At 42.8% G+C, this 13,851-nt stretch overlaps 1 protein-coding gene and 1 long non-coding RNA gene across 10 annotated transcripts in view; one reads left to right on the forward strand and one right to left on the reverse strand.

Annotated features, from left to right (window-relative positions):
* Nucleotides 1–13,851, reverse strand: part of DGKI (diacylglycerol kinase iota) — a 199,970-nt gene that overhangs the window by 182,191 nt on the left and 3,928 nt on the right. The window lies entirely within an intron of this gene.
* LOC111936736 (uncharacterized) lies at nt 56–1,304 on the forward strand. Its single transcript, XR_002868319.2, has 3 exons — nt 56–285; nt 531–674; nt 759–1,304. It is a non-coding gene; the product is annotated as an uncharacterized LOC111936736 (long non-coding RNA).

Below are 13,851 nucleotides of genomic sequence, written 5' to 3' on the forward strand. Positions count from 1 at the left end.
TAGAATTTTAGATAGGGGAACAGAATTAGCTTCTTTGCTATTTGTTTAGGTCCTTAGCGGCTGTCACACCTGATCAAATCACTGCCCAATGAGCTCAAGAACTCTGCTCAATATCCCACCAATGACTATACTGGTGTTTTAGGGCAAGGCAGACAGAAACACAGGCACTGGCACATAGCCAGTGGAGGATGGAAAGTTGCAGTGCACAGACATTCCCTTTCCAGCCCCTCCAGGTCACATTCTCAGCTCCCGAAGCACGAAAACATTGGCAGCTCCAGTGACATTGTGGGTACTCAGCAGTCAGACTTGTTACGAATGCAGTTCATTTTCCTATAAAAGCCTAATCCTTCTTTGGATTCTACTGAATATTTCCCTTCAATGATTTGCTGCAGCAGTGAAGTCCCTATTAAATACACACAAAACAATCATGTATGGCAAGTAAAGAAAAAGCCCCTGAGCTCACTTATTTCATCATATTTTCTTCTACTTATAAACCAAATAATCACAGTCTGTCATCTCTCTTCCTGCAGAATAATCACAAACACACTTGAATGCCTGAAGTGATTTACCCTTCTTCAGTCCTTTTTCATTTCATCTATAGCTTTTCAGGCTCCCAAGAAACCAAAGGAAGAAAAAAGCAAAACTAACGAAGAGGTCAAATATCAGCCACCCAGGTACCATTCAGCACATCATCAACAGCTGGAGGTGTCACATATTCACAATAAATATGATTTGTCCCCGTTCCTGCCCCCCTGCAGGTTTTGTTTGTGCCATTCTGGAGAGGTAAATGAATTAGAGTAACAGCAAATGTTAAGCTAAGAGCAAAGCTCACCAAAAAAGGGACTGTCCCACGGAATAACATCAGGACTTGCACAGAGGCATCCACCCAACCCTCCTCTAACACATGCTCTTTTCAGCAGCCAGGGCTGGCTCTGAACCATTAAAGAACAGTCCTGAGAGACCAGCAGTCATGGGCAATCCACGCATTTTATTTTCCAGGCAATCTATTGTAGCTCACGGAAAACATGACAAATGTGCCCCCCTAGATATATATGCCCTAGAGAGGCAAGAGATTTGCTTTCATGTCCTGCACCAGGACTGAATCACAGAACAAGTGGCTCCCAGCTGCCCTTGCAGCTGGCAAAGCAGTTCATTTTCAAGATGTAGTTCACAGCAGGCAAAATGGCAACATCTCTATTTGGCTGTAGAGATATTGCAGCATTTTATAAAATTGACATACTTTCCAGCATCCACTAAAAAGAAGTCACCATTTCCACTTCAAAGCAGATTTATGTCTTGCCAAAAAAAACCAAAACAACAACAAAAATTTAAAAAAAAAATTAAAAAAAAATTTTGCAAGTTCTATGTTTTGCCTTTTTTTTTTTTTTATTTTGGAAGCATATGTCAAACACTAACAAGCATATACATCTATTCATCTTGTTTGTAGGAAGGGTCCACATAAAAACTAATTTTAAGACTGCTTTCCGTAGATTGCCTGCAGTCAACAGAGATGGGCTCTTCCAGAGGACAGTCTGGAGCCAGAATTATGTTGGCAAAATGGTCCTCTGGAGAAGATTCTCTCACATGATAACAACCATTGAGTAGGGGTAGTCTCCCCAGCCTGAAATTATCCTTCAGGGATAATTCCTCCTCTCCTCATACTGACTTCTTCACACATACCACTGCTCACAATTTTACCAGAGCCAGCAGGGCGTGACACCAACCACCAAGGCGTGCATGTGGGGACTGATTCATCACAGCAGAGCCATTAGAAGGAAATGCATTAGTCTTAATGGCAAGAACTGCACATTCACATGGTCTCTTCCCAAGAAAGTTCTTAAATCCTGTGGGAGACATATGTCTGGAACAGCAAAACCAGTACAAGCAGACACTGTTCTGTGACTGACAATTCAGCAATCCCTTGTCCAGACATAATTCACTATATCAAACACTGCCTTGCTATTCCACCTATCTCTTACATTTATTTCCAGGCTGCAGTTATCAGCACCCTTCAGTCTTACCCTCCTTCCTTTTCTGCTGCCCAGATGGGATGGGAGCTCCTCAGCCCAGAGAGCCAAATCTCAAGGAAATTTGACTCACGGAAGTTCTCACCCTGCTGAGCCAAGCACACTGTGGTGCTCAGCAACCAGAGCATGGTGGGAGAGATCACCATCCTGCCAAAACCCACCCCCTGATGCCCCCTCCCTGAGAGAGGGTAATTGCTGATCCAACTGCTCCATGCTCAGAAAGGAGCAGCAGGAATGGCTAAAGAGCACTTCAACATCTCTCCAGGGCAGAACCTTTTCAGCTCTAACATCAGACATCCCTTTCATCCTCTCTGTAAGACAAGAGTTGTCGCCACTAAGTGACTACTCGACTTTCTGCTAGCCAGTTACTTCCACCAGGAGCTGCAGAGGAAGAATCCCATAGATACAGAACATTCTCAGAAAGAGAAGAAAAAAATAACTATTAACCATACACCTTGATGTACATTCATCTCTCAGCTCTCTTTAGCTGGAAAAATTTGGATGGCCACCCAATATTACTCTGATAAGATAATTTAATCATGACCTCAAGAAGCTCCTGCTAGCAGTCAGAGGACAACTCATATTCCATGTTCCTTCTGTCTCTGGTAGCTCAGAAGAGGCTAAGTGTCACAGGACTGACCAGCACTAGATGTGGTTATTACAACACATTTCTATCATAAAAAAATTAATCATGGCCAAGATAGTTTCACAAATGCTACCAAATAATGATGGCTTTCATTCCCATTCTTTGGAAAATTCTCAAATTTCAAATCAAGACAAAATCTCTTTTCTCTTCTGAATCAGAGTGAAAAGAAGAACTCAGGATGAAGAAAATTAATTATAATATCAACCATTCTATATTTTATTGATAAGATGAATATATAAATATATTGGTCATGGTTGGGAAGATTTTTAAATAAATCAGTATCTTCCCCAGAAGATTTCAGTTGGAAAATATTATGTCAAATTTTTTTTTTAAAATGTAAATACTCCACTGTGAACTTTTAAGCTACCCTTCTCCACTATAGAGGACTGGAATTACAAGCAAATGCATACACTGTAGTACCTTCACAAGTATTACCTGATGCCCAGCTTTCTTAGAATGAGCTATTTTAAACAGCAAACGTGTTTTCCCACTGACTCTATGTTTGAGCAGACTCTTCACAGAATGGCTTTGACATCTTCCTTGTGTTTCAGCACACACCCCCAGCTCAGGCACGATCCCTCCAGGCTCACCTGGCCATCCCCAACACCTTCATCACTCCAGTCAGCTGCTGACACGCACTGTTGTGCCTGCAACCACTCATCATGAAGATATTTTCACTCGTTTTCATTTTTCCTCCTATTATTTGTGGTTTCACACATAATAGAAGCTGCTTTGTCTGCCTGTGCAGTAAATTTGTCTCATTGTCTTACAACCTCCCTGTGAGAAGCTGTTAGGATTGATTCACAATAGGGCCAACATTTCCATCAAGCAAATATCATTCTCAGCACCTGACAAATTGTGACACTGTTTGCAAAGTGACTGAATCAGAAACAAAAAGCTCCCACTGTGTGTTTGGGTAGGGGTGGCTGGGAAAGGGGCTGCCATGCAGGAAACAGGGGCTGCTGTCCAGGCACAGCTCAGACACAGCAAAACCCAGAAGAACCCCCTGTTTTCTGGACATGACCCTCCTGGTGCAGGCAGGAGTGGGCAGGAGAGCCAATGTGCCAGGGAACTGCCTCTTGAGACAGCAAGATGTGTCTCCTCTGTGAGAGCAATCCACACCTTTCTCTTTTTCACCCATTGGATCAAATTGGGTGGAGTTGAATGGTGATTCTGCTGTCCCAGTTTATTTCCTCCCTCTTTTCTTTCTCTCTGTATTTCACATCCTTACTGGCTTCTTTCAAGCTTGGAAAAATTTTTCTTCTGAAGTATTACCTGGTGCTCTCTAAGCATGACTTTCCACCCTTCCTTCCTCTCCTTCTCTCAGTTTATAATTGCTGGCGACCCACTGGAAAAGCCTATCTTTGGTCAGCTGGAGGATCCAAAACTCTGACAGGGTTGAAATAATCAAATCCTTTTCTTTTTATCACCTGCAGCTCCCAGCACAAGCAGATGGGAGAAGCAGACACATGGAGCACATCCATATCCTTCAGGAGAAACTCAGGCTCAGCTTTATAACTGATAAGATGCACAGCCACAAAGGATAGCAAAATAACATCACTGGTGGCAGAAAAGAAAGGCCATTTGGAATCTTGGCACTTCATGTGTAAAATGGGGTGATCTCAAATTTTCGTGAAGTAAAAGTTGAGTAATCTTAGGACAAAGGCCAAAGACTGAAAAGAAAGTGAATTACTTTCTTTTTCTGCTAAGTCAGAAGAGGGATATAATCAGTCTGTGATTGAAGCTCTCCCTGCCTCTGCCTGCACTGCACCTCTCCCTGAACAGAGAGCAGCCCCTACCAGTTAGGAAATGAGGAATGAGCCCAGCACTTTCAAAGCCATAGGTCAGCTCCCTTCCTCCTTCCATCTCTCTCCCCAAATTAGTCATCTTATCTTCTCTTCCCACAGAGGAATAGCACGAGCTGTGAAAGGAGAGGAGCCCCACGCTCGGGCTCAGCAGCTGCAGCTTACTGGACCAGGTACTGATATAAACACCAAACTCAAAGCCTTTCTTCAGAGAGAAGGGAAATTGGAACTGTAAGCAGCTATTGTATGGGCAGGAAAATGACAGTGTCAACCTGTCATCTGCTGATGGCAGAATTACACTTCAATGCTTTCCTTTCTGCACTAAGGAGGTGGGGGTAAGGGGAGAAGAGTGTACTGAGCAATCCGGGGATTAGGGAAAAAATGCCATATTGCACAACCAAGGGATTAGATTCGGTTTTCCTTTTAAATTCCCTGCTATCTGATCTCTCATATTTTCACCAGACATGAGGTGAAAATTGGAAAGAATGCATTCCTTCCTCTTGAATTGGTGACTCTAGAAGATTACATAGGAGGAAATAAAATTACTTGTGTGTCATATTAAACATCTCACCCGGCTGCAGCCAGAGATAGCTCAGCTTTGTGTCCTTCATTAAAAAAAAAAAAAAAAAAAATTGGAGAAATTAGCAGAATTTACTCTACCCAGTCTCTTTTTTTTTTTTTTTTTAAATCACATAAGGTTTTTCCAAACACATTCTTTAAGAGGGGAGCTCACACAACACTCTGGGTTTGTCCTGTCTTGGACAGCATTTCTCTGGCTTGAGACTGCCCAGAGGCTTGGATAAACATGCATATTTCTTGGCTTACATTGTTAATGGCCATCACATCCCCAGGAGTCTGGGGTCTGGACAGCAGTTTGCTGTGCACTGGGAAAGCCCAGGCTATTCCCAGAGGGAAAGACATGCAGTATCTCCTCTGGAAAAGAGAAAAGCTGTGATTCTGCCAGCCCTCCCTTTGGAGGGTACCAGAGCCTGCCAGGCCAGACTGCCTACAGCCATCCCTGCTGAAGGTTTGTCTCCCTCTCAAATGGATTAAGGTTTGATTGGTTAGGGGATTTTTGGGGAAAGAGCTACCACTCCTAGGCCACTAGAGTTAAGGCCATCAGGGTGGCAGTTTCTAAACACCATATGTAAAATCTGTGAGGGGGTATCTTAATTGTTTCATTGGTCTCAATCCAGCTCGTAGCTGCCCCAGCATCACAGACAACATTACTCATCCTTCTCTCTGCTGAAAAAGAGAAACAAAATGCTGCCAAGACAGAGGCCAAATAATCTGACACTCAGTAATTTTGCTGTTCGCTCTGGAACACGGCACATTTATCAAACGATGATGTGGTCCATATCACACTCAAGGAAATGAAAAACACTGTTTTGCTGTTTGCTGTCCAGGCTGAATCAAGACTCACAAAGCCAAAAGAGAGTCCAGGCAAGCATCACAGCCCTACCCTGTACCCAACCCACTGGGAGCCTACTCCAGCACTGTTTGCTATGCATCACTGGGGCCTGTCAGAGACACCTCTCAGCATTCCTTCAATACCTGAAAAAGCTGGAAAAAAAATAAAAGCTGAAAACCTGGAGAGGGTAACTAGTGCCTCTTTCTTTTTGCCACAGGTTTGCATTGTACTGACAGGAAGAAGTCAAAAACCAGTGTCTATTCCAATTACATTTTAAAAGAACATGTAACCCTCTGCAACACAGCCTACCACTGCAGGGCTTGGAAACTCCCCATGTTGCAACTCTAAAGGAAAAAGGAAGCAGCTTATGAGCATCTTAATGGCAAAGAATCAGAGATAAAGCACCGTACTATAAAGCTCACACTAACCTTGGAGGCAGGAAAAAAACGGTTTGAGCAACCTCAGTAACTTAAATCTAACCTTGTAGAATGTGGAACCCAGTGTTCATGTAATTCTGTGCTCATTCATTGTACCATGCACTGCACGGCCCCAGGTATATAAATAACACAGAGCGCCGGGGTCTTGGTGAAGGCAGGGCAACAAAGGAAAATTATAGAATTAAAAGGACAGAGAGCAACTAAAAAAAAAATATAGAAAGACATAAATCCTCTCGTGGTAGACACTGGCAAGGGACAAAACTGCCTGCTGCAAAGCCAAATGCAGCGCCCTACAAGAGGAGTGGCAGTTGCAGCTGTTGGCTACCTGCAGCGACAAAAATGAAAAACAGGGAACAGCTTCAGTTCTTTTCACTAATGGAAGGCCACCCACAACCAAACAAGTCAGCTGCATCAGTACTGCTGCTAATTCCTTCTTCAATGTCATTTTAAACCAAGCTAAAACCTGGAGGTGACTGCAGTGCCAGAAGCGAAGGTTCCTACAAGCACAAGCAGCTGGCAAGGCACTGGTACTGGATATCCCTTGAGGCAGTAGCATCAAAGGCACTTATCTTTTGTTTCCTATCTACACGAGGGTGTTTAAAATGTGAATTCCCACAGTGTCTCAACTTACAAGTAACCTCAAAACTCATAATGAAACTTTATTCACCTCTTTGGCATTTTACTTACCTTCACAGGAGAGTCCATTGCCCTCTAGGGCTCCATCTCAAAACCACAGCTCAGGCTAACATCAGCAGTTAGTAATGAAGGACCTGGCCTAGCATGCACCTTCACATGGCATTTCATTGCCTTCAGAGCACCTGCAGGATGCAATGCTCCAGGAGGAATGAACCTCGATGTGTTTTCACAACAAAAGGATACACTCCTGGGACCACTCACTAATTGGATAAAAGCATCAGAACTACCCCATTACCATCCCTAGAGGAAACTCATTAGCAACCTAATGAAATAAAGTGATGACAGGAAGGTATTTTCTCATCATCTTTTAATGCTAAAGGGCTTTAAAGCTATTTTGCTTCCTCATCCTCTCCTATGGTGCCCAGAAACCCCATGGCACCTCTCAGAGCATCACAGGCAGTCCCCTCCCCTGCATATTACACAGCATTAGGGAGCAGTTTCAGAGCACAGAGGGATTCTAGGGTGTTCGACTCATCATCTTTGATGAATCTGTGCAATTGAAGCTTAATCCCTGCCCCACTTGGAAAATGCTCCCCAGTGGGTCAAGCTTCCTGATGAGTCATACAATTTAGGAGAAATACAATCTGACTACTAAGGACTTTGCTGTTTGGTTTTATGGCAGGAAAAACTCATGAACATTTGAAAGAAACTAGAAATATTGAAACAAAATTTACAGTTTTTAAATACTTTGAAGTTGGCGGAATTACAAATATTGAAGCGAGTTCTATATAAGCGCAGTGCTTCTAATAATTATGTCTCTATTAAACATAATTTTTTTTTCTCCTTCTCTAAAAAACATCAGCTCATACCCCCAAACACTTCTGTATCATATAGCCTCAATATGTACATATTTTAAATGTACATATTAAACACAAACTCCTTAGTAACAGCGAGGGAGGAATGGATAATGTTGAATAAATCTGAAAAGGATATTAGAAAGCGAGACAAAGTATTCGCCCACCACATTCCCACACTACCCACATCTCTGACCACTAAACGCCTTCCCCCAGGTCCCTGGACACCGAAAAAGTGCCCACATCTCTCCTCCAAGAGCTCTTGCACGGAGTCAGACCACCAAAAGCATCGGTGTCATTTATCTCTGCAATGCCTCTGTAGCCTAGCTGGGGTTACAGGGCTGCCAGCAGCACCTTTGCCCACTGCCAATAAGTGACCCCTTTGCTGATGGTACACACCTTATTGGCATCTCAAGGGAAGGACATCCTGCATCTTCTCATCTCTCATATTCAGCCACAGGAGGAGCAGTGAAGTGTTCAATTACACCTCAATCCCAAGTACAATTAGACACCTCCCTTCCCTCTGACTGCATGGCCATTTGTCTACAACAATATCAGTGTTGGGTATGTCACTGGTCAGTAGGGCCAGTGAGCTGGAAAACTTTGTAGGTAGAATTAATGTTATAACCCCTAAAAAAAGAAATAATAAAAAAATAAAAATTGGATGAACCAAATTATGAAATAGAACTTTCCCATTAGGAACTGTAAATTTTGAATCTAGCAAAGTTTTCAAACAGCTGTTAAATGGAAAGGGGTTCTGGCAGTGCCATTCAGAGCTGCACTGGAATGGAAATCCAGAACTGAAAGGTTCAGGACCTCATTACCAAAGCTTTTTTCTAGAACAAGTGTTTCAAACCACCAAACTTCCTCAAAAATGCAGGTTGTAGACAGGTATTAGGAAATACCGGGCTCAATCCCAGAGCACAGATAAGGTCAGCCCTGCACCGGCTTTCTTTGTCATGAACACAGTAGTTAGCGGTCATTCATTCCTCAGAAGCACCTAACAAACATTTCACTTTCCCCTCAGCCTCTTCCTCAGCTTTACACCGAGCCCCTTCACTAAATTCAAAGGTGTTGAAACATTCAGAAGAACCACTTAGTGCCCTGTGGCAGCCTCAGGCTACAGAAGATCTTTAAAGATGAACCTTCCCACTTGCTCAATTAATTAAGTCAGAAGCAAAACTTCATAGAAGCAAAGAATGCTTTGGTTTGAAAAGGACCTTACAGATCATCTTGATCCAACACCCCTTCCATAGGCTGAGACAATTTCCACTGCCCCAGATTGCTCAGAGCCCCTTCCAGCCTGGCCTTGGATATTTCCAGAGACAAGGCATGCACAGCTTCTCTGGGCAACCTGTTCCAGCACCTCACCACCCTCACAGGAAAGAATTTCTTCCTAATACCTAATCTAAACCCATCCTTTTTCAGCTTAAAGCCATTATCTCTTGTCCTGTCACCACATGTAAAAAAATTTCCTCTCCAGCTTTCCTGTAGGCTCCCTTTAAATATATTTGGGTATATTATACTCTGAGCAAGATTAAACTATAATATTCATGCACAGCTGTCCTCTGTCTCTCCCCTAACTTTCAGGTTTTTCTCTGAAAGTTGTAGTTTCAATCCCTTTCTCTTCCAGTCTTTTTTTGGCCTGGATGAGAGGTCATGCTCTAAATGCTAGTGTTAAAAATCTGTTCCCACTTTGTCCCACAGACTCCATCTGCACTCCAAGTCTCTTTATGTTCCTTTCCCTCTGTTTGTCAAAGTGTATCTACAAAAATTCAGGCCCTACACTGCCTGTGTTATGTATTGTCACAGATTACAGCCCTACAGGTGGAAAAAATTGAGACAACATCCAATGGGTGAGAATTACACTTTTTTAGTTCGAGGTAAGGCTCTGACCAGCACATGAGATTTTTTTGGGGTTAAAAAACAGATACTTCCTTGACACTACACAGTCTCCTACTTTGTTTGTGAATCTCTTCTGCAGACTAAGATGAGGGACTGTAGTCTTTTGTAAGACAAAAAGACATTCTGGTGAAATTTAAAGCAGAAAATCCTCTTTTTTTTTTCCTAACCACAGTCATCCCAAGCCCAGTGTTTTCCTCAGAGACAGATTCAAGCACCAATGGGACAGTCTAACCTATGGCACACAGCAGCCAACACAGTAGACAAGGTGGTGCTGGTGTGAGGGCTGCACACATCTTAATCTTCATGGACAAAATCCTCCCTGAACTTCTTTATAGGCAAGACACAAAAGACAAGTTTCCAGGTAGAAAAAAGAAGCCTTTACAAGCAGGCTGAGAGGGAATCAAGTTCCCTGCTGGCAACACGAAGTGGGCTGCACATGGATCAGCAGCAGCCTCACCAGGAGCTCAGCATCCCGAGAGAAAGGGAAGCGGGAGAAGGCAGGGGCTGGCACAACACGGCCCCAGGGAAGCGGCTGCACCCAGCACATCCACACCAAGAGATACAGGAAAACAGAAAGGAAAAGCACAGTACAGACATAAATGGGAAATGAAACCAGAGAGATGTAGGGGCTTCTAAAAAGACAGAAATGTGCCTGAAAACCTGGGACACAGCTTTTGGCACTGCCCCTTCCACCAGACCTATAGCCTTTGCCATGAGCAAGCACATTAACTTTTTGCACACATAAATACGTACTACCCTAGAGGAAAGGGCAGAAAAAGGCTGAGAACTCACACACCATACCTTGGAATTAGCAACATCATGACGTCCCTTCATCTTTATCCTGGGATATTTATAGAGAGCATGCACCAAGGCCCACAGGAACACAGCACACCATGGTATGCATTTCTCAGCCCACGGAGGGCCCAGCAATTTTTTGGTGAAAGCACAGATGGTTTTCCCACGTGATTGCAACTTTTAAAACACATAGCAAAGTCCTTCATGCTCATGTCCCAGCATATACCTTCCTTACCCTGAAGAGACATCACTTTAGCCACACACAGCCACCAAATACCCAGCACTAATCCACATGGAGGCCCCTATAGTCTCCCTACAAACACATGGGCTTCTCTAGAGGTACCCTTAACACTTTTTCTTCAAATATACTCCATCCCACATGGCTTTTCTTTGCTAAGAGCAACATATCATAGAACCATAGAACTAAAAGAAGCAGGAATAAAAAAATGCCCCCAAACCAACACTGGGACATGTGGGTGAACATGTCAAGTGTGCTTGAGTTCATGCATTACTTCGACTTACAAAGAGCTTTTAAAAAACCAAAACAACAGCTTTGTAAAGGAAGACAAAAAAAGAGCTCCAAATTTCTACATCCATTTTCTTCCAAGGTGAAGTTTCTCACTGACAGTTCTGTGACTAGAAGTGGATACAAAGATGGGAGGCTGCCATTTCTGACTATTATTATTCTTTCCCCCATTCCTTTTTTCCTTAACATCTGTGAAATCCTTTGTCTGACTGTCACATGTGTATCTCATGCCCAGGCTCTCCTGCAAGTACCATAAAGCAACAGAAAGAGCACAGAAGATGGTTGGCTATGCACATCTCCTTCCCAAAACCTCAGCCAAGTTGCCAAATAAAAAAAATGTTTTAAAATTAAAAAACAAACAAACTAACAAACCTATCAAAAGTCTGATGATGCTTCAAGAAGGTAATTTTGTCAGCCCCATGGCTGACCCAGGAGAGAAGAACTGACTACCTGCTGATTTATTCCAAAGGACTAGAGAGAGCAAAACTGGTTTTCCACTTCATCAAAGTTATGTGGCACCTGATTCAGCACTTTTTACACGATGAAATTTTCCACCTGCAGGGCAATCTGGGTGTACAGGTCCGTGCCTGCGCTACACAACAGCTTCATTATGTGCTCACAGAGGCTCACTCTTTCAGATCACTGATGCACTTATCTCCTTCTGACTATGTACATAATTCCATTGCAGCTCACATGTAATTTTAGTCAGCTACCACTCACAACATCTCTTTTGTGAGGTGCTGCTAAGCCCAGATAGAAAAGGGAGAAGGTCAGACACGCTCTAAATTCAAAGACAGTCCCTTTACTTTGTGCTATGTAGAGATACTGATGGCCAGACTGGCAGCCACAGCTCAGTGTCAGGAGGGAACCTTAAATGTCAGCTCGATTCCCATGGTAGGATTCTTCTTTCTGACTGCTAGGATGCATTTTTCTGCATTTTGCTGCAGCACAGTTTCCACCTCAAAGGTTTATCATTCAAATAGCTTCATGAAGTCCCCCTCACGTACCAAAACCATCCAGCGATCTGCTTTGGGAGGAAATGACAAAATGGTGATGAAAGTCTTGGGTGACAGAGTGAATCGAGTCACTTACACGAGTGGGTGGTAACAAGACTGCACAGTACCTACCCACAGCTTCTAACAAAGACAGTTGCACACAGATCCTCTGAGATTAGGCCAGAGAGTGAGAATTATTTCCTTGACATTTGGTAGAAGATAAAAACTCATCCATCACTTTCATGCAGAGCAGCCACACTCATTTATAGCATTAGAATGTGTTAAGATTCAAGGAAACTTGGGTAAAATGAAACAACACAATCAAAAAATCAAAGGCTTGTTGGTGTGTTCCTCTTGGTGCTTGGGTGTTTTCATTTTTACAAATGTCATTCAGTTTTAATTATTTATAATGCTTCACAGCACAATAGTAAATGCTGTCACATTTCATAAAACAATTAAGTCTTAGTAATATGAGACACCTCTATTATCCTGTCTATATTTAATATTTACTAAGAAATTATGCATGTTTTATTACTGTTATCATGCCTGAAAATAAAAGAACCAAAAAAGATGAGGATGTTTGCTATGTTTACATTTCTATTTTGGTCCCCATCTGTAGTCTCAGGTACTAATATGCTCATCAGCAGTGACAAGGCTTGTGTAATAAGGATTTCCCAGAATTTCCTTGCCATTACTTTTCCCCCTTCACATGCAGTGACAAAACCAACTCTAATTATAACTCCTGTTACTTATTGCCAGGGCAGACAAGCAGTTCTTGCTGATGGTGCAGGGGGAGAGGCCAGCTCGATTCTTGGCTTCTGCTGGCAGAGGAAGGGTCGGGAAAGCACACAAGGCACATCCCAAACAGATTCATTTGGCAAGCGGGGGAGAAACTTCAGCCAAGGAAACTCAAACCACCTACTTGAGGTGGTGACCCTCCACAGTGAGTCATCCCAGCAGGAGTGGAACTGGGCGGCCAGGGGACTCAATGATAAGGCAAGCAGCACCTCCAGCCTCTTCTATTACCAAAAGCACGATTCCCTGCTGGAGCAAGACACCTCAGCCAAAGACCAGGCACGACCACGGAGCTGCCAGGATGCTGCCAGTTAGCAGCACATCATGGGGGTCACATCACAGGGTTCATCATGGCACCAAGGCTGGAAATCCATGACTCGGGTAGGAACAAAAATTCTCCAGCCCGCCACCCACCGCCTCGGTCGGGATTTCTCAGCTTGGTCAAAATGAAATTGCGTTTCTCTAGGAAAACTACTCTCTAGTGAGAACTGTTTGCCAAAAACCACTTGAGCTCTCACAAAAGGGACATTAAAAATTGCAATTTTATTTTTATTTCCAATGCCACTAATCAAGATTCCCTAAATTTCTAAATAATAATTAATTAAGAGATGAAAAACCATTTTCTCTCTTGATCGTTCCAGTTTGCTTGCTCTTTAGGTTGTGTTGTTTGTTTTGATTTTTAGGGGTGATCTTTTGTTTGGTTGGGGGTTTTATTAATTTTTTTATTGCTTTTACTATTTCTTTAAGCTTAAACAATTAAATGACAAGACTGCATTTCAGATTAGATTTTGGAGGTGCAAATACTTGCAGGAAACTACCAGATAAAGCTTTATTTCCCAGGTTTCCTCTTACCTTAGCTTTTTATTGTGGAAATATTCTTACTGAGCATCCGTCTTTGGAACAATCTGGATTTCTCTTTATATCAAGAATTAATTCAGGAAAGCAACTTTAACAACAACTTTAACCTCTGCTTAATCTAAAGGACACCATGAGTTTCCTCACAAACTTTGCAATGACAA

This window comes from Cyanistes caeruleus, chromosome 4 (assembly GCF_971803275.1).
Source record: "Cyanistes caeruleus chromosome 4, bCyaCae1.hap1.1, whole genome shotgun sequence".
NCBI classification, from domain to species: domain Eukaryota; kingdom Metazoa; phylum Chordata; class Aves; order Passeriformes; family Paridae; genus Cyanistes; species Cyanistes caeruleus.